At 52.9% G+C, this 6,446-nt stretch overlaps 1 long non-coding RNA gene across 1 annotated transcript; it reads left to right on the plus strand.

Annotated features, from left to right (window-relative positions):
• Nucleotides 1–734: 734 nt before the first annotated feature.
• On the plus strand, nt 735–4,619 carry LOC145533377 (uncharacterized). Its single transcript, XR_014074034.1, has 3 exons — nt 735–1,720; nt 2,309–3,729; nt 3,836–4,619. It is a non-coding gene; the product is annotated as an uncharacterized LOC145533377 (long non-coding RNA).
• Nucleotides 4,620–6,446: the final 1,827 nt, after the last annotated feature.

A 6,446-nucleotide genomic window follows, 5' to 3' on the forward strand; every position in this document is an offset into this window, starting at 1 on the left:
TGCTCCCAGCTGATCTTGTGAGTACCCAAGGGGACTTTGGGATGGGGGCTTCCAGCTGGTTCATCATTCTTGGAGGAGAAGCTCCATCAGCCTCTTTGGGAAAGGACTTTGTCCCAGCAGATGTAGTGAGGTGGCTTTAACAACCCTGGCCTCATCCCTGCTGTACTGGGATCTCCCAGTCTGTCTCAGTTGGAAGGGAGTTGGGTGAGGGGTCCAAGATTCCCAGAGGCCTTCCCAGTCCTTGATGGTGCCAATCTGATGCCTTAATCTTGTATAAAATGCAAGCCCCAAGGCAGCACCTCCACCTGCTCCAGTTACCCTGCCTTCTGTGGATTCTGGAGCCACCACCACTAGCCAGGCTGGGTCTTCCCATGTCTTTTTTCCACTCTGGGAAGGGCCACATCTTCACCCAACCAGATCCTAAGAAACTGGCAGTGTTTCCTTACCTAGTGTTCAAAGCCAGGAACCCAGCAAGCATGAACCCACCAGCCCTGCTGTCTCTGGAATTCTCTGTGGTGGGGGGACTTGAGTGCACTAATCTGATTTGGGGTAGGAAGGAGGCCGGGTAAGGCTTCCTTTGCATAATAAGTGCATAATTTTATGTAGATGGTGCGTCTTTTGGGGGTGATGGAGGGGCTTAAGCACCCACTGAGCTTCCCTGGTAGCTCAGACAGTAAAGAATCTGCCTGCAATGCAGGAGACCTGGGTTTGATCCCTGGGTCGGGAAGATCCCCTGGAGAAGGAAATGGCAACCCACTCCAGTATTCTTGCCAGGAGAGTCCTATGGACACAGGAGCCACTGGCCCATCCTTGATGTTATCACCAATTTAAATTTGAGGAACCAGGCCTACCTCAAGGACAGGGCACTTGTGGTAGAAATGGAAATCAGGTCCTTCAAATAGTGGGAAAGACGTGGGGTGAGGGGCTGGGTGCAAGGACATCTTCCCAGCTTGTTGGGACTTCCAACAAGGACAACTGAGGACTGTATTTATGACATAGAAAGCTTTAAATGAAAAAAAGAAAATTTACGAGAAAATGTGTGTGTAAGGAGGTAGGGTGTGTGTGTGAATCAAGTTTATGGTGGTCAAGAGCATAAGATTTGGAGCCAGACCACTCAGGTTCAACTATTGCTTTCACCCCTTACTTAACCTTGGTTATTTTATTTAAACTCTCTGTGCCTCGATTTCATCTGTAAAATGGGGATAGAAACAAAGTGAAGACTCCAGGAGATAACTCCACCTAAAGCAGTGAAGGCAGGTCCTGGCACACGTGAGTGCTCAGACGATGTTAATCTTGCTAGTCTCCTGTGCAGGGACCTCTTTCCTACAATCTTTGGCAGCCAGACTCTGGCCAGACCCCAGCTGGCCCCACCCTGGCTCCGGAAGCCAGCAGCCCCGCTGAGGCCGCCGTCCATTGTTCCCTCTTTCCTGCTCAGCTTCGCAGCTCCGGCCAGGGCACATCCGGGCTGGGGAAGCCCACCCTCGCGCCACCCCCACTCCACCCCTGCCGACCGACTCCTAGTCAGTCCCAGTCAGGCCCCTCCCACTCGGAGTTGGAGCCCTGGACTGCTCAGAGGCCTCGGTCCATCTCACCCCAGTCTCCTCTCTAGAAAAATCAAAAATAGCAGAGGCACCTCTCAGGGCTGCCCGATGGTTCAATGAGATCACGCGTGCTGAGCTCCAGGTCTGGTGTCCCATCCAGAGCGTGGCTGTCCTCGCAGGTACTGTCAATTTAGAGGGATGGCTGCTCCCGCCAGGGTTCAAGGGGGACCAGTTTAGTCGTAGTGTCTGGGCTGGAGTGGATTTCTTACATCACGCTGCCTCTCCTTACCCCACCACTCAACCTCTCCCCTGCCTGAGGCAAAAAGTGGGTAAAAGGGCTGGACAGCTTTCCCATGCTGGCAGCTGGAAGAGATGGGCTCTGGAGTCCTTGCATCCTGGCTCTGCCTCGGAATTGCTATGTGGCCTTGGGCAAGGCCTCCCCTTCTCTGTGCTCCCCTTTCCCTCCTCCCTGTCTGTACTGCTGGCTGTCTGGGTAACTATGTGAAAGTTGATCCTCCCAGGACCCAGTTTGTCCTATCTGCCAAATGGCCTGCACACCTAGATTAACAAGGTGACTGCTGATCTCAGGAAGTTTCATTCTTGTCTTTCTGCTGCCCTGTCCCCCATTTCTCTGCTCAGACAAGCCTACCACACTGGGCTGGCCATGAGAGGCTTCTGGAAGAGTACGTCCAAGCCTTATGAATGTGTTTCTTTGTGCTGGGCAGGACCAGGATCGGGTTTTTGATATGCTTTCTCTCTACCCTCAGCCCAGGAGGCAGAACAGGCCTCCCTGTCCACAAGTTGGCTTTGACGCAACATGAACAACACAGGGCAGCGTGCTGAGTGACCACTGTGCAGCGGCGAGCCTCATCAGAGGGAGTTTGCTCAAGACGTGAGGTGTGAGGATGAACCAGGGCTTACGTCACATCACAGCTTCAAAGCCTCAGCCTATTCTCAGAGTACCCTTCGGCGGCCTTCACGCCCCCAGGGGACCTCTCTGGCCATTACATTCCTGCCAGCTGCTGTCATCTTGCTGCCTTCCCTCTCCTGCTTCCCTCCTTTTGCTCCTCCATCCTGTGGACTGCAACAGAAACCCCTGAATCTTCTCTTCCCGTTATAATAACAATTGGTTTGTTCCCAGTTTTGATAGGCCAGTTGGGGGCGTGGTGTTGGATGCCCCCAGGCTGTGCTGTGCTTTGCTTAGTCACTCAGTCATGGCCGACTCTGCGACCTCATGAACTGTCGCCCACCAAGCTCCTCTGTTCATGGGGATTCTCCAGGCAAAAATACTAGAGTGGGTTGCCATGCCCTCCTCCAGGGGATCTTCCCAATCCAGGGATTGAACCCACCTCTCTTGCATTGCAGGCAGATTCTTTACTGTCTGAGTCACCAGAGAAGCCCATGAATACCGGAGTGGGTAGCCTATCCCTTCTCCAGGGGATCTTGCTGACCCAGGAATAGAACCAGGGTCTCCTGCACTGCAGGCGGATTCTTTACCAGCTGAGCTATAGGGAAGCCCGGATGCCCCATAATCTCCATTGATTCCCACAAATCATCCCAAATAGACAAGGTCACCCTCAAAAAAATCTTAGGGATATTTTGTGCTTTATAAACACAGTCTTAAAATAAGCCCCTTGCCTCCCCTAAGCCTCTCTTTGCCAACCTTCTGCTCTTAAGTTTGTCCACCCGAGCTCATCAAAGGGCTCAGTAGGGCAAAGGGTCTTCCACTGAAAAGTATTTCCTTCCATGAAAGGCTGCTGGGAATATAAAAGGCACATTTCCCCATGTTACTTGTGTATTTTAATTACTCTTCACCATAACTGCTGTTTGAGAAGTATGGGTTCGATTTTGCAGAAGAGGAACCTGGCGGACTGGAAGGCCTGTCTGGCCTGACAGCAGCAGGCTCAGGGCTGTCAGATGTCTTTCTTCTCTGCACCCCCCACGCCAGGTAGGTCCCTGCTGCTGGACTCAGTGTGGCCCCACCCCCACATCCAGGACACAGAGGCTCCCTCTGCCCCTGCACAGGTGACCACAGCCGCCTGGTGACACCCCAAACAGAGGCCTGAGGCGGTCCTTGGTGTCATTCTCCATGTTATTTCCCAGGCTCTGCCCTCCAGGCACGGGGGAGATGGCACTTCCTGCCTCCTTGTGATCAAGTGGGGTCATCTGTCTAGCCCTGGTCAATGAGGTACATGCAAGCAGAAGCAATTGCCAGGTGAAGACGCTCTTCCTCCATTGTGGCTTCTGCTAGCCTTTGAGGTGGTGGCTGCTCTGTCGCCTGGGCCCTGGGGGAGGTGACCAGAGAGCCCCACCGGCTTTCGATGGACGTGTCAGTGCCACTAAGACTTGAATGGTTTGTTATGCAGCACATGTGACCTCTCCTCCCTTGACTAGTACATTTCTCCATAAAGCAGAACCATGGTGGAGCTGAGAAATGGGGTGGAGGATTTCAGTCTCTGGAGACCTGTCTTGTGTTCTTTCATGAGATGGTTCATCAGGTGTGGCCACGGAGCAGGCAGAGGAGAGGCTCAGGGAAACAAAGGTTCTATGCATGCACAAGTCTAGAGGCAGGAAACATACGTGCCATGCGTGGCAAAAACACAGGGTGGTCAGGAGGGGGAGGGGAGAATGCTTAAGTCACAGCCTTTATTGGGGTTTCTAAGAAAAAGGCAAGGTAGGCCAAGGTGAACAGTTTGGGAAGGACTGGTGCCAATAATTTCAGTGGGCTCTGGGCTATAGGGGAATTTCCAGTTGCCTAATACCTGGCCCTGGGGTGATTAGGCAGAGGGATTTCGCCTATCAGATAGATATCTGGCTCTGGATGTATGATGTCAAATGGCCAGGCTGGATACCTGTGGTGTCTTGGGCCCAGCGGGGACCGACTGAAGCTGAGTTGGCCCTTTGCTGGATCTTAGCACATCTTGACATGAGGGGCAGAGACTCCTTGTTGTCTACCCAGTACGCATGCTCCCCTTTTCCTTTGTAACAGAACTCCAATATTATCTTGTAATGTGCCCAGCCTTGCATGCAACTGTGTGGCCATGTGATTAAATCCTTGCTACCTAAGTACCTAAGTAAGTTGAAGTCTGTCTGGACTTCTTGGTGGGCTTCCTATAGGGGGTCACTCAGCTGGAGGTCCTTCTGCCCTCTCCTTCCTGCTGTCGCAGCTGCAGCCCCATCCGCTGTTCTGAGTGGTGCAAGTGGTACACAGTGAGTGTGAAAATTGCAAAGACTGGGAAGATGTTTCAATATCTACTGAAGATCATAACACCTCCTATAAAAATCCACTGCCTGGGAAGATGGGCCACAATTCCCATGTGTTTTGTACTCGGCTAGCAAAGCCCTACTGTAAGGGGCTGGAAGAGATATCTCTGGGTGGGCTGAAAAGACTGGGGACATTTTTCCGGCCCTGGAGGAGAAGCAATTGTTTAGCTAAGCAACTCAAGCAATTGGAGAAGTGGGGCTTTGAACCTACATTCTAGGGCTCTCTTTGCCTTCCTTCTCCTCCTCAAGTTGCACTAGGGCCCATGCACCTCTACCCACAGCCTTCCCCAGAATCTGGCTCTCTGCCAGGCAAAGGCAGGGAAAAGGGGTGTTCCCAACTGGCTCTCCAAGCTCTCTTAGAAGGGAAGCCTGGCTTCCCCAGGAAATGGAGCAGAGAATTAGTAAGAGAAGACCAGTGCAGGGAGACCCCAGACCTCTCATGGCTGCTCTCTGAGCCAGACAGATCCCTCCACTGACTTGGGTTCCCACCTATAAGATGGGATAATAATACCCTGCCTGCCTCCCTCCCAGGAATGTTGAGGGACCGTCCTGCAGAGCTCAGAGGCATGCAGAAGGCAGGGGAATTACAAGTGTGCAATCTGGAGGTGTGGGGTTGTTCCCCTCACAGGAAGCAAAAAGCAGTGACCTACGTCCTGGTGGTGGTCACCAGCCCTGGCTCAGGTCTGATGGACCCAGATCAACAGCGCTCATGCCTCCTGTGATCCTGGACCTGAGCTTTCTCATCAGTAAACTGGCCTTATTTCTGTAGACAAGGGTGGAAGCTGACAGATGTGAGCCATCTGGCGCAGCACCTGGTTCATGGCAGCCCTCAGAACTGGTTGGGTCTTCGACCACCCACCCCTGGTCTTAGTGGACATGTGCATTCTTACCGGATGCCCTGTTTTCAAGCCGCCTTTGTGTCTGGTGAATGCCCCACCTAATGACACTAATGAGGGTGAAGGACAGGGAAGCCTGGCGTGCTGCATGCAGCCCACAGGGACGCAAAGAGTTGGACATGACTGAGCAACTGAACAACGATACTTCCAACAGAGCACCCTTAATTTACCAGATGCTTTCCAGTGAGGGCTGGGCACACAACTAAGGCTCCCCCAGTCACGTGCCCCCAGTGCAAAACTTTGGAGGATCCATGACCCAAGGAGACAGGGGCACACAGACCCACTTTGGCTGTGCCTACATCCAGTGTCTGGAGTCACCAGGTACAGAGGTTCTGCAGGGACTGGCCAGGTCTGGGAGTCAATGAGACGGGTTGCCATGTCAGTGTCTGGTGATTAGGGGCTGAGAGGTGATCTGGGGCATAAGACTTCCACGCTGGACTCTCTGACTGACTTAGAGGTGGTGGGCTCCCCAGTAACCTTTAGTAAGTTCCTTTCTTGCTTAAGTAACCTACAGCCAGTTTCTGTTGATGGGCGATCACAAACCCTGGCTGACTCCCCTCCTCAAGCCCAAATGCCGACACTTCCCCTACCCCCAAGTTGCCTGTGTGTGTTTAGATGCTCCTCCTGTGCCTCTGGTCAAGAAGCTTGGCTGCTGTGACCAACTTTCATCAGCAAATTACCAAGTTAGACCCAGGGCCAGGCTAATGAGGGTGGCACAGCTGCCATAACCTGCAAGCGGAAAAGC

The sequence above is a fragment of the Giraffa tippelskirchi genome, chromosome 13 (genome assembly GCF_054371585.1).
Source record: "Giraffa tippelskirchi isolate mGirTip1 chromosome 13, T2T-mGirTip1v1.2.pri, whole genome shotgun sequence".
Classification (NCBI taxonomy): Eukaryota; Metazoa; Chordata; class Mammalia; order Artiodactyla; family Giraffidae; genus Giraffa; species Giraffa tippelskirchi.